Source organism: Carcharhinus amblyrhynchos, chromosome 3 (genome assembly GCF_965287045.1).
Source record: "Carcharhinus amblyrhynchos chromosome 3, sCarAmb.v2.hapA, whole genome shotgun sequence".
Lineage (NCBI taxonomy): Eukaryota > Metazoa > Chordata > Chondrichthyes > Carcharhiniformes > Carcharhinidae > Carcharhinus > Carcharhinus amblyrhynchos.
Window position 1 is genome coordinate 38,272,445 of NC_137326.1, and position 26,371 is coordinate 38,298,815.

Here is a 26,371-nt window from a genome sequence, read left to right on the forward strand (position 1 = left end):
TAATAATTCTTCTTCACCAATTAAGGAAAAGAAAGCGTGTTGATTTGTAGGTAAAGGTCATACAGAGGCTTGCAGCTTCATGGCTGCAGCCTGTTCCCGAAAAGATTCCAGAACAGAAACCTGAGCTCACCAGAGGATATCCCTAACCTGCTCCCCAATTGGTTCTGTGTGTCATGTGACCCTTACTCTGCAGATTGATCCTTAAAGGGACCATCACCACACAGCGGGGGAGAAAGGGTTGTTGGCAGACACATTTCCAGAGAGCCCATAACAATGTTATTTTTATTTGCTTAACAGAATTAAATGAAATTAGAAAGGAAGCGAGTTTCACTAACCGGAAATAGTATCTCCTAACTTTCAAAACCACCTTTTGACAGCTAACCTGAGCAGAAATGATAAACGAACAATTTTGTTGAATGAAATGAGGCGTATCATAAAAGAATAATTCTGAATTAAGGCTTTTCTCTCGTGAAAGAAGACAGCTGATCTTAGCAGTGTTTTCTGTTACAAACTGATCTAAATGAGCCAGAAAATAGTTTTATTGGGGTGGAAATTTTCACAATAAATAGAAGAGCAGTGAGCAGGCTCAGCCCGTCACCAGGATAATCTGGTCCCACACTGGAAGTCAAGGAATGCTTGACTAGACTGTTGAATCCCCAGGGGTGGGGGTTCAGCATAACCGAGCCGGTAGATCCTGATCTGGGGGAGTTGAATGATATGTGCTGGTACTTGTAGCAAAATAACTATTAGGAATGGGAAATAAATGCTGGCCTATCCAGTGACACCCTCATTCCATGAACAACTTTGAGAATATTGGTCTTATCTGGGAGTCAAATCAAAAGACCATGTCCCTTTAACAGTGACAAGTGCGCAGTCAGCATCTCAGTAGGGGCCTATGGCTCCCAAGATTTAGCCCAGAAACAAGTAATTCACCTCACTAAATTCCAATGTTTAAACCCATGAAATGATGCAACAGGACATGTTCAACTCATAATTTAAGGTATACAGTCAGCTGCAAATTTATCCAGGAAGATGTGTAGAAAGTTTGAGCAGGCTGAAATGGGTGTAACGATGCACATTGCAGACTTCTTTTGAAACATAAAAGTTATTTAATTTTATTCATTTGTGGGACATAGGCCATCGCTGGTTGGCCCGGCACTCATTGTGCATCCCTAGTTGCCCAAGGGCGGTTGAGAGTCAGCCACTTTGCTGTGGCTCTGGAGTCACATGTAGACCAGACCACATAAAGATGGCAGATTTCCTTCATTAGTGAACCAGATGGATTTTTCTGCAATTGACAATGGTTTCATGGTTATCAGTAGATTCTTAATTCTAGATATTCAAATTCCACCATCCAGCATGGCAGGATTCAAACCTGGGTCCCCACAACATTGGCTGAATTTTCTGGATTAATAATCCAGCAATAATACCACTAGGCTATTGCCTCGCTTATCAATAAGAAAAACTGCACAGCGGCCATCAGTCACATGGCTGCCCTGGAGCAGCACACGTATCTGCCCTATATGTCTTCTGCATGTCTTCTGCCCAAGAGAGGACTCCACCTTCTGGGGTGATTGCCAACTCTAAGTCCCAATCAAGCGAGACGTTTCTGCTGTGTTGCCCTTAAAGGGACAATCAGTACAAATCACCACAATAGGAGGAATGAGTAGTTTATACAGTTTGCCAAATTTCACACAGAACCTTTACTCACTGTCACTTATATCTATGATTTATTAAAAAATACAGGTTGCTTCAGGACTGTACTCCATTATCCTTCAGGGAAGAGTCAGTGCCACTCACTCTGATAGTTCAAACTTGTTCTTGTTATAAAATATTGCAGGATTATCTGATAATTCACCTGCGTTCAGATTTTATTTAAAATATACATTTAAAGTGAGGCCAATCATAAAGGCTTTGCAGCTCTCTTTCCATTCCCTTCCCAGAGGATTATTTGTCACTTTTCCATTTTCATAATCGGCCAGCCAGCGATCTCTCTGCACTAAAGATAATGCAGAAGTGGGATCATCAGTCAGTTCCTATAGTCACTAATCAATGAAAAAGTGAATGGATTGGGTGATTTTATTTATTTACAGACCTGACAGCTACTGGAAGGAGACACTGCATCTTTTAAAGGTAGATAAATTATCGTTAGTAAAAGAAAATAAAAAGTAACAAAGGAAGTGAAGCATTCTACTGGAATTACTGCAGAAACAAATTCCAACCCATCCTTTCTACTGAGTTAGGGTAGTGGAACACTAAACCAAAAATCCAAGACTTTGTAAGAAGTATTGAGGGAATGCTGAGACTGTGAGGTGAATGGAGTTACAATGGTCAAGTCCTGTTTCGTTGCTTTTTTTAGTGCGTTAGCTGGCCAGTTAATTGTAATCCAGGTCAAAATGCTCAGATATTAAAAAATCATACCTTGTCTGTAACAGCTTGCAGGAATGATATCAGTTGCCGACCTTCAAGGGAGCCTGTCTGCTTTCACACCAACCTTCTTTTGCATTGGCCTCATACCATTTTGCTTTTTGACCTTCACTGGAGGGTGAACAAGACCAGATTTGTTTCATAACAAATAACAAAGGTGAGATATGGGGATATGCTATGCAAATGAAAGATTAGCAGAAGTCAATTTTTCATCAAATGAGAAAGGGCAAAAAGTCAGGATTTAATTGGCAAATATCATAGAATACTACCGTGCATAAGGAGGCTATTCGGCTCATCAAGTCTGCACCAGCCAGAATTCGACCCAGACCCTATCCCCACAACACCATTCATTTACCCTAGCTAGTCCACCAACACTAAGGGGCAATTTAGCATGGCCAATCCACCTAACCTGCACATCTTTGGACTGTGGGAGGAAACCGGAGCACCCAGGGTAAACCCACACAGACATGGAGAGAACATGCAAACTCCAAACAGACAGTGACCCATGGCCAGAATTGAACCTTGGTTCCTGGCGTTGTGAGGCAGCAGTGCTAACCATTGTACCACCCTGTATATCAATGAAGGATGTGAACAAAATGCTTGCTCCTGATTTGCCGTAATTGACTATAACTGCTAAATTGTTTTTCTGTAACGTCAGAACCACTCCAGCCATTTTGTTGGGGGGGGGGGGGGGTAAGGGGGGTGGAGGGGGGAAGAATGGTGGGGAGGGTGGGGATTATTCTTCTTGCACATGTAACTAAAGACCTTGCATAGGATGCATGGTGTCCAGCACTGTTTGTATTAAGAGTTGACTAAGTGTGCCAAAGGTTGCTCATACCCAAAAATCTCTGACACTTGCGTATACACATTTTGATTATTAAGTAGGAACCATACAAAAATAATTTTTATTCAGGCGATCATTTAGTAGTGGCATCCTAAATCCAGCTACAGTTTATTATGCACTGAATACAAGAGTTGGGACATCTTGTTGAAGTTGTAGAAGACATTGGTTAGGCCACACATGGAATACTGTGTACAGTTCTGGTCACCTTATTATAGAAAGGATATTATTAAAGTAGAAAGAGTGCAGAAGAGATTTATTAGGATGCTACCAGGACTTGATGATTTGATTATAAGGAGAGGCTGGATAGACTGGAACTTTTCTCTCTGGCGCGTAGAAGGTTGAGGGGTGATCTTATGGAGGTCTATAAAATAATGAAGGGCAAAGTTCTGCTAGAAATATCTTTTCCAAAGAGTAGGGCAGTTTAAAGCTAGAGGCATATGTTTAAGGTGAGAGGGGAGAGATACAAAAGTGTCCAGAGGGGTAATTTTTTCACACAGAGGGTGGTGAGTGTCTGGAACAAGCTGACAGAGGTAGTAGTAGAGGTGGGTACAATTTTTTCTTTTAAAAAGCATTTAGACAGGTACATGGGTAAGATGGGTATAGAGGGATATGGGCCAAATGCAGGCAACTGGAACTAGCTTAGGGGTTTAAAGAAAAGGGTGGCATGGACAAGATGGGTCGAAGGGTCTGTTTCCATGCTGTAAACCTCTATGACTCTATGGTCAACAGCAGCGTGTTATTATGTAGCCCATTAAACATGGGAAACAAATCTTGAGACAGTTTAGGTACTCAGATAGCAGACGTTAGCTGCTTTTTTGGGTGCTAGTGTAAATCACTGGTTTATAGACAACACAACACAGGATGTAAATCTTGATTTAACAACAGGTTAGAATTTGAAACCGATTTTACACAATCTGTGACTTAGAATAGCTTTAAAGAAGGAATTCTTAGGTTCATCCATCCTAACTAATCCTTGTTAAATGCAACAACTGCGTTTTATTTTCCCTAAGACCTGGGCAAGCTTTAAAGAAGAAAAGAAGTAAATTGGAATAGTTTCTTTCCAGATTTGTTAGAAAGAATTCACCATTCATGGAAATATTTAAAGAGAAATTCATGACTATCTAATAAGAAATGAAACATCTCTGTGCACTGTGAAACACATGCATTGTACATTTTTAAACCCATAATCCACTTGTTATAGAATTTCAGAGTGGTAACAAATCCCCATTTAATGGGATAAGATATCTTATACCCAAGCTAGTCACAACAAACCTGATGTTAAGATCTGAATACATGCGTGTGAAGAGCATCAGATTTCAATTTTTCCAGCTGTAGATTGCATTTCTAGATTTTTCTAATAAATCAAGGATTTGCTATGCCAGCTGTGTATATATTAGAAAAAAAATAACAGGTTATAGATGTAATGATGCATGCCTACAGACTGTCAGGGACACAAAAGATATTTGTTCATAAGGGAAAAAGTTACAGAGGCTGGCAGCACCCTCGGCTGCCTGAGAGCAACCTCAGGGCTGCCTCAGTCCCTTCATGTCTACTACATACCTTCTCAATGTCTTCTGCCTAAGGTAGGACACCACCCACTGGGGTGATTACCCAACCTCAGACCCAATTGGTCCCGAAAGCCAGATGACCTTCTTCTGTTGTGTTGCCATTAAAGGGAGATTCACCACAGTAGAAGAAAGAAACATTTGTGAATACTTGAGGTAACATTCTATTGTAATGAAAGACAGTGTCATTCATTTGTTTGAAACCACTCCAATAACAACCTCCACATCTATGCCAAAAATGCAAGGTTTTATAAGATTGTTATGTTTTGTGACTGTGCCTTTAACTTAGGTAAAGTCGGGAGAATGTGACCCATTCTGAATTCTGCTAGGCGACATGATTGTGAAAGATTAAAGGGTTGGCAATACCTTTTTTCACTGGGAAGAAGATGTAAGGTGATTAGCCCTGTAAACAATGATCAAGCATCTCGGTGGAGAGTGGATAAACCATTAGGCCCAGACCTTTCCCCTCCCCCGTCCACTCCGCGTCAGATGTACAGAGACGGGAGAATTCCTGGCTCTGCAATGTGGCCTTTAAAGAAGTCAGCCCGCAGTTCCGCTTTTCATTCTGGGGCAGGCTCAAGCTGGATTAGAAGTCAGGCCCAGTGCTCCTGGCAGGAATGCAGAGCTGACTGGGTGCAGAGGTAGAGTGGACAGATGTGCCCTAGCACTAGTTGAATTCAATTTTAAAAATTACTAAAACAAAAGCAATCCTTTAGCTCTCACTCCTGCTTCCCTGCCACACAATTCCCATGCCCCTCTAACTAATCCCATCATACCCCTGTGTCAACCAATGTAGCTCCACCCATCCCCCCATAGACCCTCCTACCAGCTATTCCAGCCCATTCTCCTTAATCCATCCCCATGGCCCCTCATAACTGTCTTGCCATTCCAAGATCCTCTACCCATCCCCTGTGGCTGCACATCCCTCTATGTGCACACATCCAGATTGACCTTTATGACTTCTATGCTTACCTAGTGCCAACTGATGTCAAAATATGACACCACCCACCACCCTTAGCTCTTACTCTCTCCATGCCAACTGAATTAGTATCCACCATGGGTAACCTTGGGAGCCATGCTAGTATATTGATTGCATCATTACTTTAACCACTCTCATTGATATAAGTCCATTCAATACAAAAACATTCCTTCAACTAATCACTTATGAAAACAATTATTCTTATTGTTGGGTTCTTCCAAACCAGAAAAGAAACCCAACCTTATATGTATTTTAAAACATTATCCTTGTTACTGTTTCTTTTTTCAAAACTGGATTTCTCTGCTGAACAATAACATTTAAGGTGGTTGATGCTCCATCTGGAAATTATGTCCAATGGCTACTAGGCTAAAATAATTCTTTTCTCTGGTTAGGGAATGTCACACTTCATTATGCTTCAGGAGCTTCTAACACACCACCTGGGACCAAACTCAAAAGGGGCTGCAGAAATGCTATTTGCATTTGATGAGCTAACCTTACTAGTGGACTCCATGGGCGGAATTTTATGTTTTTGGGCACGACGTTGTTGTAAAGTGGGGCGTGAAGCGATTTGTGTGATTGGTGCTGTTTTTCATGACTGGTGTGATTTTACACCAGTAGGATTTCTAGTACGTTCAGCCTTTCAATAGGCTGGGCGAATGGGCCAGGAAATGGCAAATGGAATTTAATGTTGGCAAGTGTGAGGTGGTCCACTTTGGTAGGAATAATGGTAGGAAGGACTATTACTTACGTGGCGAAAAACTGCAGCAGGCAACGGTGCAGAGGGACCTCGGGGTCCTTGTGCATGAGTCGCAAAAACCCAGCTTGCAGGTGCAGCAGGTGGTCAGGAAGGCGAATGGGATGCTGGCCTTCATAGCGAAGGGGATTGAATATAAAAGTAGGGAGGTCTTGCTGCAGCTGTATAGGGCATTGGTGAGGCCGCAGCTGGAGTACTGTGTGCAGTTTTGGGCGCCGCACCTGCGCAAAGATATTTTGGCCTTGGAGGGAGTGCAGAGGAGGTTTACTAGGCTGATACCGGAGTTGAGGGGGTTGAGCTATGAGGAGAGGCTGAATAAACTGGGCTTGTACTCGTTAGAGTTTAGAAGAATGAGGGGAGATCTCATTGAGACGTATAAGATGATGAATGGGATGGATAGGATAGAGGTGGAGAGACTCTTCCCGCTCAAAAAAAGACAGAAGGACTAGGGGGCACAGCCTCAAGATAAAAGGGGGGCGGTTTAGAACGGAGTTGAGGAGGAACTTCTTCACTCAAAGGGTGGTGAATCTCTGGAATTCTCTGCCCGTTGAAGTGGTGGAGGCTGCCTCGCTAAATATTTTTAAGACGCGGGTTGATGGGTTTTTGATAAGAGAGGGGATTAAGGGTTATGGGGAGAAAGCGGGAAAGTGGAACTGAGCAGCGACAGATCAGCCATGATCTTATTGAATAGCGGGGCAGGCTCGAAGGGCTAGATGGCCTACTCCTGCTCCTATTTCTTATGTTCTTATGTTCTTATGTTCATAATTCATTTAAATTTATTAAAATGTCAATTTCAATTCGCGAGCCTGGCACTCAGTTGTCCAACTTTACTGGCCTTTATGGCCACACTGGGAAAGGCCCTTGCCAGTGAGGAATACATCTGCTCCCCATAAATGGGGAATAATTGAGTTGGCTTCGCCAGTGGAACTAGAGGCCATTGATGCCCCCCAGGGAGGTCAAGGGCAAGTCAAAGTGCCCCTTGGGCAATGCCAGATTCAGTGCCACCCTGGCATCTTGGCAATGTCTACTGGGCACCTGAGCAATGTCCACCAGGCAGTGCTGGGGGTGGGGCCAATGGGGGGGCAGGGCCTGTGGGGGAATTACCAATGGGGGTGGAGCCAATGGGGGAAGGGCCTGGGGTGCAGTGTCTGGGGGTGAGGTCTGTAGGGTGGTGGGCCCGCTGCCATCTGCATGCAATCAATGGGAGAGGGTGGCGGATCTGTGATCGGTGTGGAGGACAGCGGGTTTGCGATCGGTGAGGGAGGAGGGTCTTCAATCAGTTTGGGTGGTGGATGAGTTGGTGGGAGCTGCATCTTGGGTTGGGGAACCCAAAATTGCAAAGGGGTAGATGCTTCAGGCTGCCTGAAGTAGCAGGGGCCTGACAGCTCTCTGTGTCTATCACACTTCTGCTACTGTTAATGTGCATGTGCAGCATCAGAGGCCTGCACATGCATACAACCTCCCTCTATAGTCTTTCAGGCACATTAAGCCTTGCCCATAGGCTTCTGCAGTAAGCAATGGTCTCACTCAAAATTTTGCAGCCAGAGTGCATCCGGCAGGGAGGTGGGGGGGTGGGCTGCGGGGCAGGGGTGGTGTGTTGGTGTGGTGGGGGGCCTGAGAACACGCTCAAATAATGGATCTGGAACTCATAAAATCCCTCCGCATGACTGTTGAGACAGTGACTTCCAAACACCAGGCCCTCAACACAAATAGCATCCTTTCAACTCACATTGGCTGAGACATTATCTGTCCTGAAAATAAAGCCAAATTCCATGCTCTAGATAGACATCCTTTGTTGAAATTACTGTGGAGAAGGAAAGCTCCATGACCCAAGACTCTGGTCTTATGAGCAGTTTAATATTGCCTTTCTGAGCAGTGTAGCCACTCTGCTGTTTGACATCCAACTGGCAGGCCGCATGAAACAAGATCAGTCTAGGTTGGCCCACAAGCCCATCCTAACCTGACTCTGCACAAACACTTTGTACAATTGTCTAGAGAACTGACACCATCCTCTCTGTGCTGACTTCATTTTGCTGAATCCACATACTTGAAAAAGGGGATCTTACAATACTGGTCTCTAGCTAGCCAGACATCGAATGCCTAAATAAAAGTCTCCCTCTTTGAATTCTGCCTTTAGGATTCTGGAACCCATATGAGCCAATATTCAGCTTTCCAATTGTCTTTGTACTGTAGAACTCCTTTCCTGTATCCTTCTCTTTACTGTGTGAATACACAGTGGGAAGTTGCGAACATTCCTTTTTGTAAGTTTTGAATGCGCACAATGAACTAACTCGTTGAGTCAATCCTAACTCGAGTTTGTTGTGTGATTATTAATAAAATTGGATCACAAAAAACTGACGGGTAGGAAAAGTATGCCACTGCTGCTTTGGAAAGAAACAATTCAAGATACCTTCTATTTAGAGGCAGGCGGTAAGAGGAAAACAGTGCTGTTAGAACTGACCTTTCCCCTCTCCCTTTGTTTGTAACACTATTCTATAACTACTTGGAGCTTTGAATCAAACTGCTTATTTAATAGGCACTGAATTGTGATAATATTACTTTGAAAAATCAGTCACTGAAGCACAAGCCGTTAATGATAACCATCAGGCTATTATCAACAGACAGAATAAAATATAAAGCTTTGATTTTTGTTTGAACTGGTTTTAAAATTTAAAGCCCAGCATTGTTGCAAGCACTGACTGCTGAGTTTTGACATTTCTTAGACAGCTTGATGGGTCTTTTACAGTTTTAATAGTTATTTGACAACTTAACAGTTTTGACAGTTCTTTGACAGCTTTGACAGTTCCAATGTGTTTATGCACTTTTCATGCACAATTATGTTTACTTCTGACAATTCCAAAGTGTTTGAAGGTTTCTGCAGGGGATTGCTTCTTCAATGACAAACTCTCTCTCTTGTGTTTGCTGCTGATAGGCTTCTCCGATCATTGAATTTGTTACATCATTTCCATAGTTTAAAAATCTCTAGATTTTTAAGTCAGCTACTAAGTCTTCAAAGTCATCAAGGGGAAATAATAAAGCAGCTTTGGACTAACCAATCCTGCAGGGGAGAGAGAGGGAAGGATGCCACAATGACCAACAACTATAAACAGGAGCTGTGATTGGAGAAGTAGGAAACGCCAGCAACTGTGACCATGGGAAGATAGAGGGATTGTGGAGTGCATGGATCCTTCACTCATCACAGTTCCCATGGCTCCTGGCTGCTTTCATTTTGCTCCTGTGCTCTGGCCCAACTCTCAGTGCTTTGTTTCAGCTCTTGCCACATTCCCCCAATTTCCCCCCACATTCTGCTGATCCTCTCTGTGTTCCTCTAGTTTTCTCCATGTTTCCCCACTGCTCAGTTCTCCCCTCAGTGGGTGCCCATGTTCATCGTGGGTGAGTGTGAATGAGTCAGCACCCAAAAGCTGGGAGTGAGCTTGAGACATATACTTTCACCCTTTCACAGTCTAATGGTTTATAATAATATTTATATTACTCATTTTTTAAATTGTCAAATTATTGTTGTGACATTATGTTTGCTCAATAAATTATTTCTTTTCAAATGTGAACTGTTCCTTTAAATTCATGTGTCAAACCTTATCTTTCCAAAATTTGCTCATCAGCCCCTGAGTGTGAAAAGAATTGAAATGTGTTCTCCCAGTTTCTTTCTTTTCTCTCTGTGCCACCAAACTGGCTTATTATTAAGACTTTGTGACTCAAAGTGTGAGGCAACTTGAAGAAAAAGAGCCATTTTAATGTTAGATTTCTTCAACCTCTCTTTACATCAATTTGAGGTCCCTATCTGCTTCAAGAAGCTAACCATCATCCCTGTACCAAAGGAAAACCAGGCAGTGTGTCTTAATGACAATCGCCTTTTGGCTCTGACATCCATCATTTTGAAGTGCTTCGAAAGATTAGTTAAGACACAAATCAATTCTGGCCTCCCAGATTGCTGGATCCACTACAGTTCACTATTGCCATAACAGACGCTACATCCCTGGCCCTACACTCAACCCTGGAACACCTGGATAACAAAGACACTTATGTCTGATCCCTATTTATTGACTGCAGCTCAGCCTTCAACACCATTATTCCTACAAAATTCATCTCCAAACCCTGTGGCCAAAGGCTGAGACATAGAACATAGAACATTACAGCGCAGAACAGGCCCTTCGGCCCACGATGTTACGCCGACTAATTAAAAAAAGCAATGACCCTCTAACCTAAACCAATCCCTTTCCATCCATAAACCTATCCACGGATCTCTTAAACGCCCCCAAACTAGGCGCATTTACAACTGCAGCAGGCAGGGCATTCCAATCCCTCACCACCCTCTGGGTAAAGAACCTACCTCTGACATCCGTCCTATATCTACCACCCCTTAATTTAAAGCTATGCCCCCTCGTGCTAGCTTTCTCCATCCGAGGGAAAAGGCTATCACTGTCCACCCTATCTAAACCTCTAATCATCTTATATGTTTCAATAAGGTCCCCTCTTAGCCGCCTTCTTTCTAACAAAAACAACCCCAAATCCCTCAGTCTCTCCTCATAGGACCTTCCCTCCATACCAGGCAACATCCTGGTAAACCTCCTCTGCACCCTCTCCAATGCCTCCACATCCTTCCTATAATGTGGGGACCAGAACTGCACACAATACTCCAAGTGCGGACGCACCAGAGTTTTGTACAGTTGCAACATGACGTTGCGGCTCCTAAATTCAATCCCCCTACCAATAAACGCCAAGACACCGTATGCCTTCCTAACTACCTTATCTACTTGATTCCCAACTTTCAGGGATCTATGTACACTTACACCTAGATCCCTCTGTTCATCAACACTATTCAGAGTCCTACCGTTAGCCCTATACTCTACACATCTGTTATTCCTGCCAAAGTGAATTACCTCACACTTTTCCGCATTAAACTCCATCTGCCACCTCTCGGCCCAGCTCTGCAACTTGTCCAAGTCTCTCTGTAAACTATGACACCCCTCTTCACTATCTACCACTCCTCCGACTTTGGTGTCATCAGCAAATTTACTGATCCACCCAACTATACCCTCATCCAGATCATTTATAAAAATTACAATCAGCAGTGGCCCCAAAACAGATCCCTGAGGCACACCACTTGAGACTGGATCCTTTGCTCCCTAACCCACAGACCACAATCAGTAAGGATGACAACAACACCTCCTCCGCGATCAACTTTAACACTGATCCCTGACGAGGCTGTGTCAGCCCCTTACTATTCTCCTTATACACCCATGACGGTGAGGCTAAATACCCCCAAATTCAATTTTCAAATTTACTGATGACACCACCATCGTGGGTTGCATCTCAAACAATGATGAGATGGAGTACAGGAAAGTGATAGAGAATCTGGTGAATTGGTGGGATGACAAAAATCTCTCCCTCAATGTCAGCAAAATTAAGGAGATAGACATGGACTTCACGAAGCATAGTGAAGGACATCAATGTCTACATCAATGGGATGAAGTGAAATGATCGTGAGCTTTGTGTTTCTAAATGTCCAGATCACCAACTACCTATCCTGATCCTTCCATGCTGATGCTATAGTTAAAGTCACCAACGCCTCTACTTTCTCAGGAGCTTCAGGAAGTTTGGCATGTCCACTACGACTCTCACCAACCTTTATAGATGCACCTTAGAATACATTTTTTCTGGTTGTATCACAGCTTGTCATAGGTCCTGCTCTGTCCAAGACCACAAGAAACTACAAAGGGTTGTGAATGAAGTCCAGTCCATCACGCAAATTAGTCTCCCATCCATTGACTCTGTCTACACTTCCTACTGCCTCGGAAAAGTAGCCAGCATAATCAAGGACCCCACACACCCCAGACATACTCTATTCCACTTTCTTCTGTCGGGAAAGATACAAAAGTCTGAGGTCACGTACTAAGAACAGCTACTTTCCTACTTCCATCAGAATTTTGAATGGACCTACCTCGCACCAAGCTGATCTTTCTCTACACCCTAGCTATGACTGTAACACTACATTCTGCACCCTCTCCTTTCCTTCTCTATGAACAGTAAGCTTTGTCTGTACAGAGCACAAGTCATTGTATACTAATGCACTTGACAGTAATAAATCAAATCAAATCAAAGTCAAATTTCTTGTCCCATTCCTACTACTTTTTACTGTGTCCTTATCTGATTCTGGCCCTTAATTTCCCTTTTCTTATTCTCCTTGCTGCCTTTTCCTCTTGTTCTTCGTTCCCTCTGCTTTGAATCCTTACATCGGTTCCCATCCCCCTGTCATACTTGTTTAAAGTCTCCCCAACCACTCAATTGTGTATAAAAAACTGGTTGTTATTCCAGCAAATACAGATGGGCAATCAAAACCAAACATAATTTTCAGAGGAAATGCCATTAGAATGTAGAAGATAATTGGATCAATACTTACGGATATAATTTATAGAAAGTAGCAGCCTTGTGCTAATGTCGCAGGGCTAGTATTCAGATAACTAAAGCCTGGAGACATGAATTCGAAGCAACTACAGCACTTGGGAAATTTAAATTTAAAAAAAGCTGATGGTTATATCTTGTATGTCTTCTGAAATGGTCTAGCAGGATAGTTAGGGAGGGCCAATAAATACTGGCCTTGCCAGTTGCCATGCTTTAGTACATTACAAACTTTGAGACAAAACTTTAAAATGTTTCGACACAAACATACATCAAAATGGCCATGGCAAATCATGTGACTACTAGCAGTTAGGGCTGCAGATAGTCTCAAACAAATGCTGAAGTAAATATATACATTCACAGCCATCTGAGAAATTCATGCATCCCTTTGTTTAAGGATGGATTGTCAACAAGAATAGTCTTGTTTAAAAATGGACAAATGAAACTCAATGGGTCTTCGGTGATTGTAAAAGGGATTTCATCACTCCTCTATTATATTATGTTGGCCTCTTGTCCAAACTAGGCAGGATTTTGACCTTGTCAAGCACATGATGTGCACAGCCATGTTTTCTGTCAGCATTTGAAAGCAACAAAAGCAGCTTGAAGATCGAGTTCCAAAGGTCCATCAGAGAAGCCGTCGAACCAGCTGCAAGTCAATTATACAGCCAACGTAATAAGCAGCGAGACCTTGAAAGTAGGAGAAGGGCTCTCTGCAAGCTGTTCCAACTCGATGTTCGTCTTGGAACAAACCTCCTGGAAATTTAACTACAAGAAGCCCCACAGCTTAATGCAAAACCCTTATATAATTTACTTTAACTAAATGCATCAATTCATCTAAGAAAATGCAGGCCTCCTACAAGTTAGAGACTGAGAAAATAATGCTTTGTAATCATAATATTTTGTCTTCATCTCGATCCAGTCTTTGAGTGATAGTGTGTGTAAAGTAAGTGAGTGCTGCATTGCATTTTTTAAAAACTCTGAGGCAAGTGTGGATTAATGAATAACCTTTATTTTAAAATTCACAACAGAGTTTGCAGGTGGGATTATTTTAATTGGGACAGTCAATCTAAGGGGAAGAAAATACATACTGATCATGCACAGTAAGAAAACATTTTGTCCATATCACAAAAATGTGCACATTACTTCAATCAATTTTAATGCCATACTTTCTGCCCTTATTTTATGTTTCCATCTTAAATTTCTATTTTCAGACTTAGAATGGAAACTACAAGGCTTTCCCCATTCAACTCAAATGGGGTGAGAAGCTTATGCTTTGTGGAGAATAGCACCCAGTGTTGATTTTTGCAGAATTGGGCAATTAATGGCAAGAGGGAGGCATGCCTTCCAATTAAGAATGATCTCTGGGATCTCAAGGGGAGGTCCTCTAGCACTGAACAAGCAGCAGATAATATGTTCAGGAAAATGAGAGGGAGGGTGCCCTAAGATAGAGTGAAGTGTTCTGTCTCCCAATGACTTTTAGCTAACATCTGTGCCAGGTGGGGAGGGCCTGAAAGCCTGCCTGGAGCATAGCACCCACCTGCATCCACCCCCCCCACAACCCCCTGCCCCCCGCCCACCCTCCCAGGCTTGCCTCCATGCTTGCCCCCATGACGAGGTAAAAATCCTTCCCCTCCCCCGTTGACAATTTTTATGCTGTATTTACAGGCTTCTGCCAGTGTAGGTGCTGTAGCCCTGCTGCCACTCATTGCTCACCTGACATCCTTTAGCAAAAAGATCTTGGTGGAAATTAATAAAATCATCCAAATTAGGGTCATAGAATCCTACAGCCCATTCAGCCCATCGAATCTGTCCTGAGAACAATCCTGCCAGATTCCCATGATCCCATGCATTTACCCTAGCTAGCCCTCCTGGCATTAAGGGGCAATTTAGCATGGCTAATGCACATCTTTGGACTGTGGGACGAAACTGGGGCACCTGGAGGAAACCCACGCCGACATGGGGAGAATGTGCAAACTCCACACAGAGAGTGACCGATGTCTGGAATTGATCCCGGGTCCCTGATGCTGTGAGGCAGCAGTGCTAACCACTGTGCCACCATGCTGCCGTCAATCAGGTTCTCCTAAGTGTCCGTTGGTTGTTGTGTAGAAGGGAAAGAAAAATCTCTTAAGATTCCTACTTGCAGGCTGTAAATACATGCCTGAACAATGATGAAAGTTGAAACATCTTGCAAAGTGTAGCAACAATTTGTAATTTGTCTTAATTCCAATCTCAAAAGATCACTCTGTATTATGCTGATGCCACATTTCCATTTCCTGCATTAACCTGATGAACACTCAGAATGAGACTGTTACGTTAGTATTGACGTGCGCTCATTTAGGGACAGACTGTCCAGTAGACCTCCTTATAGGGACTGAGTTGAGACTGCCCGCACTTTTTTATGTCAGCCTCTAGCAGATTGACTTCAAATCCCCAGGCTCCAGCATTAGTTGAAAAACATGCTAGCTCACTGTGACCTGCAGCCTTAAGTTAGGAATAAACACCAGACACCACAGCAGTATTTTACTGTATTTAGAATTCAGCACGTCAACTAAAATTCCTTGATTTTATAGTTGGGAAGTGGAGGTGATAAGAAGGATGCCTCATCAGAAAGTCTCTGTCCTCCATTATCAGAATTCCATAGCCCTGATTATAACTTTGTTTGAGTTGTGAGGGGGTCCAAGGCAAGGTGAGTTTAGGTCTCGTTGTAATATGAGTGAGATTAAATCACAGCAGAGGAAAAGAGAAAGATTATACTACTCACAGTATGTGGCCCAAAAACTTACAGCCTGGTGAGAAGTCAAACATCACCTGATTCTCCAGACGCAAAAGGGACAACCTTACCACAAAAATTCTAATTGATGAAGGAGAGTGAAAATGAGAGAGAATTGCATTGAGCTTTTGGGCGAGCTCCCATACAGCACTTGGGATAAAAAGAGTCCAGATGTGATTCATGCCAGTAGGGTAAGTGGGCCAAGCCTATTCTCACCAGGAAGCTGGCTGCTGAGCTCCAGAGGCATAATTGTGCAGGTCTCCCAGTGTACTGTGTAACACACCCTGAAGGGAGATCTGTCCAGCCTTCCCACACCACCCCCCCCACCCAGCCATCATACCCCCAATCGCCACCCTGGCTGATCCCCACATCCCTGATTGCTGCATCAGCTAAATGCCAGCCCCACACTACCCAATCATTGCCCCAGTTGATTGCCACCTGCTACCCAATCACTGCCCTGGCCAATCCCACCCCCTGATGTCAAGTACCCCCTTCCCTGCCCACCATCCAATCTCCCCCGGGCTTCCTGCCATGGCCCAGATCCCATCATGTCCCTGGCCCTGTCATGGACCTGCCCCCATCAGGCCTTGCCCCTTTAAGCCACTGTCTGCTTCAAGACCCACCCCCTCCCTTTAAGCCTCACCCCTTTGGCACTGCCTGGTGGACACTACCAGGATGCCAGGTTGACATTGCCCAAGTAGCACTGCACAGTCTTGCCCCAACCAATGGCTCTGGTCCAACAGGCAAAGCCATCATATTTGGTCTGCGTTGATGGGGGCCATATGTGATCCTCGCCAGACAGGACTTCGACCAGCGAGCAGGTAAGGGCAAGTCCAGGGCTCACAAATTATATTTAAATTAACTCATAAGTATCAAAATTGGTTTCACATTCATGAACGGACAATCAGATTGACTGGCAGCTCTTTAGGGTGGGATTTGCTCCCAAGTGAGGGGAGGAGGTCCCACTTGCAGCCATCCTGATGTTAGCTGTGATAGTTGCATTCATTTATCGATTTGTCTCTGGGTCCATTCCTCTATGAAAATATTGGTTCATCATTGCTCCATTAGTTATTTGATGCCTTTTGTTCCATTTATTCATTTGTTGCTGTGCCAAAGGTCTCTAATTCAAGAATTCATTGCTGCCTGCTATTCCATTATCTTAATGATTGTCTGCCCACTCCTATGAACTTATTAATTCAGTTCTTCCCACTTTTCTATTTAATTCACTAGTGCCCTGTGCTATTTTCATATATAATTTGAATAGCGTCCATTTCTGAATTTGTTTATTAACTGATTTTTCCTTCCATAAATCCAATGGTTCACCATTCCCCATTAATGTATTAATCCACTGATGTTCCAATGGCTGTGCAGCATATAGCAAAGTTTTCTTTCCGTGAGTCACCATCTATATGGTTTGTATTGGTTACTGTGATTTCAGTTTCCTTAATTTTTTTATTGATTCAACCAAATTGTGTTCCAATTAAAGGTCTCCAAGCTACTGCATTTCTGAAAAGTATCCATAATTTTAGAGTAGCTGCTTCTATTGATTGCTGTTGTAGTCTGTACAGTCATCATTTTATTTCAGAGCACTGGGTGAAAACATTTTAACACAATAAAGATCTGACTTCCTGGAGTAGATTATAACTTAGTACAATATTGTAAAAAGGTTGATCAGCTGCCCATTTTACACCTGTTTAGATTGTTACTTCAGTTGACTTTAATGGCAATATTATTTAAGATGTGAAACAAGCTGCCAGTGCACGATTGTACAAACCAAAATCTACCTTCAGGCAATTCCACCGGAGACTGATTACTTTAAAGAGCAAATATCCATCTAAGATTTCCAAATTCTCAAAATTAATCTTTTATTCTGATCATGTGAAGAAAGTATTATACTAAAGGAGCATATCTTCTGCTTTGTTTGTAATGTTGTTTCAATAGAGTTCAAATGATATATATATATAGAGGAATATTCATTTTATGTTATTTGGGAATCCATTGCCCATCTATGTTCATCTGAAATGGTTACTTTATTTTTTATCCTAGCTTTTTATGGTCTTTAGAAGTTGCTCTACCTCAAGGTAATGTCACCATAGTCCCAGGTTACCATAGACTGCTCTCTGCTTTGAGCTGAGTGGTGGTGATTTAACACAAGGATCTTCAGGCAAGGGGCAAGGTTGAGAAGACAGGAATTGAATCTGTACCGTTGGCATTGGCCTGCATCACCAACCAGTCATCCTGCCAACTGAGCTAAACCAACACCAAATTCAACACATCAAGAATACATTTACTCCTTTATTGTGTTCTGTGCTTATTAGAGGGCACAACATGATTTGTTCTTGATTCTTACTGCAGGCAACTGTATTCATGAACACTGCAATTCAGGAAATGAAGACAATGTTGCTAAATTTGCCGATGATTCAAAGATATGTAGTGAGACAGGTAGTACTGAAAAAGCAGTGGGGGCTGCAGAAGGACTTGGACAGGTTAGGAGAATGGGCAAAGAAGTGGCAGATGGAATACAATATGGAAAAGTGTGAGGTTATGCACTTTGGAAGGAGGAATGGAGACATAGACTATTTTCTAAATGGGAAAATGCTTAGGAAATCAGAAACACAAAGGAACTTGGGAATCTTTGTTCAAGATTATCTGAAGGTTAATGTGCAAGTTTAGTTAGCAGTTGGGAAGGCAATGCAATGTCAGCATTCATATCAAGAGGGCTAGAATACAAGAGCAGGGATGTATTTCTGAGGCTGTATAAGGCTCTGGTCAGGCCCCATTTGGAATTTTGTGAGCAGTTTTGGTCCCCATATCTAAGGGAGGATGTGTTGGCCTTGGAAAGGGTCCAGAGGAGGTTCATAGGAATGATCCCTGGAATAAAGAGCTTGTCATATGAAGAACAGTTACGGACTCTGGAGTTTAGAAGGATGAGGGGGGACCTTATTGATACTTACAGGATACTGCGAGGCCTGGATAGGGTGAATGTGGAGAGGATGTTTTCACTAGTAGGAAAATCGAGAACCAGAGGGCTAAAAGGACGATCCTTTAGAATGCAGGAGGAGATGAGGAGGAATTTCTTCAGCCAGAGAGTGGTGAATCTGTGGAACTCTTTGCTGCAGAAGGCTGCGAAGGCCAGGTCATTGAGTATCTTTAAGACAGAGATGGATAGGTTCTTGATTAATAAGGAGATCAGGATTTATGGGGACAAAGCAAGAGATTGGGAATGAGAAAAATATCAACCATGATTGAATGGTGGAACAGACTCAATGGGCCGAGTGGTCTAATTCTGCTCCTATGTCTTATGGTCTTCTAGTTGTCAAGTATTAACTGATAGAGTTGATATGGGAAATTCCAGGACAAGTTTCAACATTTTCCTCTCCACTGTGCCCTGTGTGTGACTATCACAGGCTATGTTGCACAAGGAAAAGGGGTAAAACTCCTTGTGCCTAGACTTTGCCCTATTTGTGTTCCACTTGTGCGTCTGATTGCTGGTTGTTCTGGGACCGAACAATAAGGCTCAAAAGTAATGTCATTCGTGTACGTACATTAGTTCCTCCCATTTCTTTTGTTTAGGGGACACAGGGGAGGTATTTAAACTTGCATCCCAAAACTTGAGGTTAGCAGAAGCACTCATGGTAGCTGCCTGAAGCCAGAATTGCAATACCTGAACCACTTTGAGGTTCAGGCTGCATCAATATAATCCTTCATTAGCAGGCAGCTGGCTGTGCAGCAGGCGAAGAAGCCAATTGTCCCTTTGTGGGCTGAGCTAAAAATCAGCAGTCAAAAAGCAGAATGTGAAGGAGAAGAGTTTGGATGTGTCCAGTTGGCACAGTATTTTTGGGAGGGGAACTCTCAAGCTTGACAGAAGCTTTCACCCAACAGCAAGTTCGTGGCCACTTCTGCAGCAGTATCTGTAAGGACCACTGGTTAGGGCTATCCACGTGGTGGTACAAATAGCCAGAGCTTGTGCTGGGTACGTCTGCCCCATCCATTTGTATTGAGAATTGTTGAATCCTGTATCCAACATATGACTCCAATTTGACGTATAAAACAGCTTTCTGCCTGGTTCATTGTTATAATAGAAGTCCAAATGAGCAAAGGTTCATATTAGGACTGATGGAAACTCTTGACACAATGTGTGAAATCGACTTCTGAAACCATTTAAGAAGCAATGGAAGAGACATTAGGATATTTTTGAGTGGATGAAATAAATTACATTGAATGATGTAATACATCCAAAATCATCTTGTGTAAATTAGTGACATCTGAGTGTTCTACTTCATCCTAATTAGGTGATTATTAAATGCTAATTTTGAATCCTACATCTGTTTATTGGCTTAAATTTATTTCCTTCCCAATTTTGAGGAGAATCTATTTCCTCAGCCTATTTTCCAGTGAGAATACATTCAGTACGTTCGCCTTTCCTCATAGCTTATGCCTGTTACCATCTAGATTGGCCAGTGATGCTGTTGTGAGGTGTAATAATATCCTTGTTTCAGTATCCTGATGAGTTAACCCATGCTTCTCTTTGTGCTCCTCTGTGCAGCAGTTTGAAGCAGAAAGATTTGATAAAAACACAACCCAGTTCATATCTCCGAGATTGATAATAATAAATCACTATTTGAGAATGCTGATGGCCTGTGTGACCAAAGCCTTGTTGGATATTTCTAATTTGGCCTCGTTGAGTTCTCATCTTCAAGAGTCCTTTTTTCAAGATGATATTGTTGTACTCATTTTTGTCACAAATGACACAATAGCATTGCTGAATTATGCTTGAGATTTGCTTCCAAATCACCATGATAGTAAGATTGGAGTAGAGGTCTTTTCCTGAAAGAATGTTTCATTGAAATGCAGACGATTCTTCTAACAGTCATGGAGCCATGTATTTTTTCCAGCTTAGTCTGCTGACCTGTCAATCAGTAACAAGCCATTATTTCTCAGAGTCTCATAAAATCCAAGGTCAATGCATTAGCATGCATCATGTTCAGTCCTAAATCTGAAATCAGGCAGACATTAAGGCACTTACCAAATAGATAGCTTCACTAATTGATTTGTAGACACAGAAGTAACATCAAATAGTTTCCAGTTGAACTGCAGAATGCTGGACAAACACTGTCAAATTTTTAAAAAATTTCCAACATTGTTTAGTTTGAGAAAATGTCTTAACAAAGATAAAGAGGCTGCTTGTGGCATTTACTGAAAAGGAATTGAAATGTGTCATGTGTCACTGTGACATAATTATATTTTTGCAAAAAAATTGCTATTTCATATATCAATATAATATTGTTTGTTCAGATTCTAATTGTCCCAAAAAATCATGAAGTATCCTAAGTGTTTTCTTTTAGTAGTTTAGAGGTATTTTGTTTCCAGTAACTAGAATTTTGTGTTGATGTGGGAGAGGGTGGTAGAAGAGCATAAATATTTATGTTTCACTCCAACTACGAACGCAGGTTTGTGTGACCAGGCTGTTTGGAAATCCTCTTCCTGATTTAATAACACAGAGGTGGGACTTTCCCTACAACATGCTATGCGTTTCAAGGCAGTGGAGCTTGGCTCACTACTGGCCAGTGTTGCAATCGTCAGGTTCTCTTCTTGTCAATGGGGGTTTACTGTTGAACGTAGCCCTCTGCCACCATGAAACCGATGGCTGGGATGCAGAATCGGCAAGAACCCCTCGGTGTGAACAGTCAGAAAACCCTGCCCAATGCGGATTCCTGTTGAATGCATCCTCGCCATCGGGAAACCTGTGGTGAAGGTGTGCTGTCACCAGGACCAGAAGATCCTGCCGGCATGAACGGCTGGAAAGTTCTGGCCAATTACTAGTCCCATCTGTTAATCAGTTACCAACACGTAGGCACTTATTCATATCACAGGCTCATGGGACAGGACTTTACAGATCTGTCATGGCAGGGGCAGGGCTATAAAGTGCAGCAAACATTCAAATCTCCATTGAGTTCGATGAATTTTCATCGAAACTAAAACAGATTTTCCTCGATTTTCAGACAATATAGGCTGGATTTGTGCAGAGTTAGAGAGACCCCATTTTCATTAAGGTGTGGACTGGTGAGGCAGTGCTTCGGACTCCCAACTTGGCTGGCTCCATTGCAGACATAAGCATAGATTTGGCACGTTGAACGTGAAGGGTAAGGTCTACAAGACCTAATATTAAATAAATTAAGTGGGGAGCAGTCCCTAAAGCACCAAGGCAAGCCTTTTAATCAACTTGCCCCAGCACCTGTCAGCCCCTGTGGCCGTCTCCGAGCTTTTTCAAGAGGAGTGCAGGGGGTGCGGCAGGCCTGATACCAGTTAGCACCCGCAGCGCTTGCTGGTATTATCGCGCAAGGTGGGAGTGCCAAGCCAAAAAATTTCCTGACTCCTGCTTCCTGCCCCTAGGATGAATATCCAGCCCTAAGAGTTGAATCCTCTGACTTCTTGGAGTAGACTTTCGAAGCATGCGTGCTGGAAGAAGGAATAAAGAGGAACCTAGGGATGGCTTTGTGATACAGTACACTTGGAAACCTTTAAGTGAGGTTTCCAAGTGTCGGGTGCAATGGGAATCAGCAATCAGCTTTATGAAAGCAGGCAGTCAATCAATCTGATAAAGACCACAATTAAGCATCATTATCCCACTCCAACCGAAGTGTCAGACAGGTTCCCAGCTAAGTATAGAGCTTGATAATGACTTAGGTGTGGCACCCCAGCAGCAGCTTGGATGTTGCCTCGAAGCTGAAATGGCTGCAGCCGCAACCACAATTATTCCCTATAGGGGAAATTCTTGCATACTGATGGCCCAAACACCCTAGGCCTTGTTTTCTAAAAATGTTCTGCAGCTAAGAGTGGCTTCACATTCTAACGTATCTGCATCAGCAGTGCCCACCTCTCCTGGTGGGACTGTTGGAGATCCCATATAGCTGGCCCTCTCATTCGATGACAAATATAAAGCTGGCCTGTAATTGGCCTCTTTCCAGTCATGAAAGGCCCCAATCCTCAGTTATTTTCCCTGCCCGAAGGCTCCTCTCCTTGAGAACGGAAGATTTATAATCAGTTTAAAGAACATAATGAATAGATATGCATGAAATTAATCTACTCCAAATATGACTGCAAAGACCTCATGTCACTGTAGAATATTAAAATCCTACAGTGCAGGAGGAGGCCAAAGGAAGCCATTCTGTGAATAACTGGCCCCTGAGAAAGTTAGGGTCTGGCAGGGAAATACTATTGGTCATGTATAGCACTCAGCATATGGGTGAGAAATCACAGCATCACTTCACTAATTGACAAAATCAATGTCAAATTAGGATCAGAACTGCACTTGGTATCACAGTCTTCAGCCATTCAAATCCCTCAGATCAATCTTCAGCCGCTCCTGTTTCTTGTGTTCAGGGTACATTCGGGCACAGTCTCGGGATAAGGGGCTGATCATGAAGGACTGGGATGAGGAGAAATTACTTCACTCGAAGAGCTGTGACTCTTTGGAATTCTTTAATCAAGAGGGACTTGGATGCTTCATCATTGAATGCACTTAAGGTTGGGAGAGCCAAACTTCTGATCTCTCAAGGAATTAAAGGAGTGGGGGAATGGGTGGGAAAATGGAGTTGAAGCCCAATGTCGGGCAAGCTCATAGTGAATGGTGGAGCAGGTTTGATGGGCCATATAGTCTATTCCTGCCTTTATTTCCTATGTTCTTGTGGAACAGCATTCTGGTAATAATTGACTGCATGATGGCAATCTTTCCACATTCAATGAGAGCAAGTGTAAAAACTATTCATTGAACCTTCTTTGTAGATGGCTTTATGATGCCAGTGATGTTAAAAATGGATGGGAGGATTCCAGAATGAAATCCTGGATCAAAAGGTCGTAACTTTTATTCTTCTTTAATAAATCATGGAGTCACAGGATCACTATTTATATTTAACACCAAGAAAAAGCATTTATTAAACATAAAAAAATTGAATTATAATGCAATACTCCTTTACTCCCTCCTTAGCTTCATGATTACACACAGATTTTAACTTTAACATGGATGGCAAAACATATCTAAACTTACACTAGTCTCAGTAACATAACATGCCTTTAAACACACAAGATGGGTGTGGTCAACTACACTCTTCATTCTGAACCACAAGTCAATTTCTGTGGATTTCTCCTCAGAATCCCCACAAATGATTGTCACGTGACTATTTCCAAACTCCATTCCCAAAAAACATGCTTTAAGCATTATCATGCTTTTGCTTAATGATGTGTATTCTGAAATCCAGTCCAGGTTTTCCAAACTGCACTTTTAAAAGAGTTTCTGTTCCACTTTTAACAGTGAATACAGTCCAGGTTTTACACTAACATTTTTAGGATTACTTTGTCTTGACTGTTGTGCAAATTGTTCACAATTGCTTTAACACTCTGTTCCAAGACTCTAATAAAATGGCATCAAACATTTGATTTACCCATGAAGTCTACTGTCCCACTTTAAATCTAATTATTACAATTGTCTCTTTAACTCAGAGCACTTTATTTATTCTTCCTTGAATTTTTCTGAATAATGCCTTGGTCTCTGTCCTCTTAACTTCAGTTGTCTTAAGACTTTCTTTCTGTCCCAATTCCCTGGTGATCTGGACTGTAATTTATTCCTTGGGAAGCCTAGTTTTTGGAACTCCCTTGCCCTGTCCACCTTCCCCTGGCAGAGTTGAGAAATGTTCATTCCCTGGTGTACTGTCTCTAACTGCCTACAAATTCAGCTAAATTAATAATAGAAAGTCTTGTTTCCTTACAAGGCCTCCAGTTGCTATGCAACAACTGCTGCTGCTATTTATCTTTCATGCTGTAACCCTCTCTAGGCACAACAGAATCACAGTTGGAACTTAATCAATGCCCACACACACAAAAATCTTCATCCAGCACGAATCTAACTATCAGTTTTATCCTTCCAGGCATAGAAAAATTAAAATAAACCCTCTTAAATTGTATCTATTTCTAATGTTTACCAATACAAATATAAATCCCTTAAAACTACCTTTGTTTTTCTAACAATGGTTGGATACAAGCTTGGGCAATCAGGCTTGCCTCTATGCTGTGATCAATTATAACATCTTGTTCCGTGTGATCTATTTCTGCTACCATTCTACCCTTTAGAACAGAGGGCCCGATGTTGGGTCGAGTCTGAAATCATAAAAGCAAAATACTGTGGGTGCTGGAATCTGAAAAAAATACAAAAAGTCCTGGCAAATCTCAAGAAGCCTGAAAGTATCTGTGTAGAAAGAATAGAGCCAGTGTTTTGAATCTAGATACCCTTCATCAGATCTTAAAGCAAAGAAAATAGGATTAGATTTATATTTTAAGGGGGAAGGGGGTGACATTTGTAATTGACAAAGATGTAATAAGAGAAAAAGACAAAGAATGTAAATGGTGATGATAAAGGCTGAGAATGGTGCTAATAGCGCCTATTAAGAAATCAGAATGTATAAATGGCAGAACAAAGATACAGAGCGTCAAAGAACAACCTGAGGGGTGGGGAGGGTGTGGAGAAGTGGGGGGAACAAGCTGAAAAGCAAGATTTAGAAGTGGACAAATGAAATGATTAAATAAATTAAAACTAAGAAGAAGATAAAGTAATAAAAATGGATTAAGAAGATAAAAAGATCATCTGAAATCAATTGGTACCTAGGAACATAGGAACAGGAAACCATTCAGCTCCTTTCCTATTCTGTAGGATATTCTGCACGTCAACTCCACTTACCTTCAACTTTTCATATTTTAAGAACATAAGAAATAGGAGCAGGAGTAGGCCATCTAGCCCTTCGAGCCTGCCCCGCCATTCAATAAGATCATGGCTGATCTGTCGTGGCTCAGTTCCACATTCCCGCCCTCTCCCCATAACCCTTAATCCCCTCGCGTATCAAAAACCCATCAACCCACATCTTAAAAATATTTAGCGAGGCAGCCTCCACCACCTCAACGGGCAGAGAATTCCAGAGATTCACCACCCTTTGAGTGAAGAAGTTCCTCCTCAACTCCGTTCTAAACCGCCCCCCCTTTATCTTGAGGCTGTGCCCCCTAGTCCTACTGTCCTTTCTGAGCGGGAAGAGTCTCTCCACCTCTATCCTATCCATCCCATTCATCATCTTATACGTCTCAATGAGATCTCCCCTCATTCTTCTAAACTCTAACGAGTACAAGCCTAGTTTATTCAGCCTCTCCTCATAGCTCAACCCCCTCAACTCCGGCATCAGCCTAGTAAACCTCCTCTGCACTCCCTCCAAGGCCAAAATATCCTTGCGTAAGTACGGCGCCCAAAACTGCACACAGTACTCCAGCTGCGGCCTCACCAATGCCCTATACAGCTGCAGCAAGACCTCCCTACTTTTATATTCAATCCCCCTCGCTGTGAAGGCCAGCATCCCATTAGCCTTCCTGACCACCTGCTGCACCTGCAAGCTGGGTTTTTGCGACTCATGCACAAGGACCCCGAGGTCCCTCTGCACCGCCCTTGCCTAATAAAAACCCATCTGCTACTTCCTGTGTGGTGTACAGGGATGGAAGGAATGGAATTGCTCATTAGTACATTAACATGAGTGTCGCAGCACCTTAGCTTTTTTTCAGAGGCATTTACAGGACTCTGACA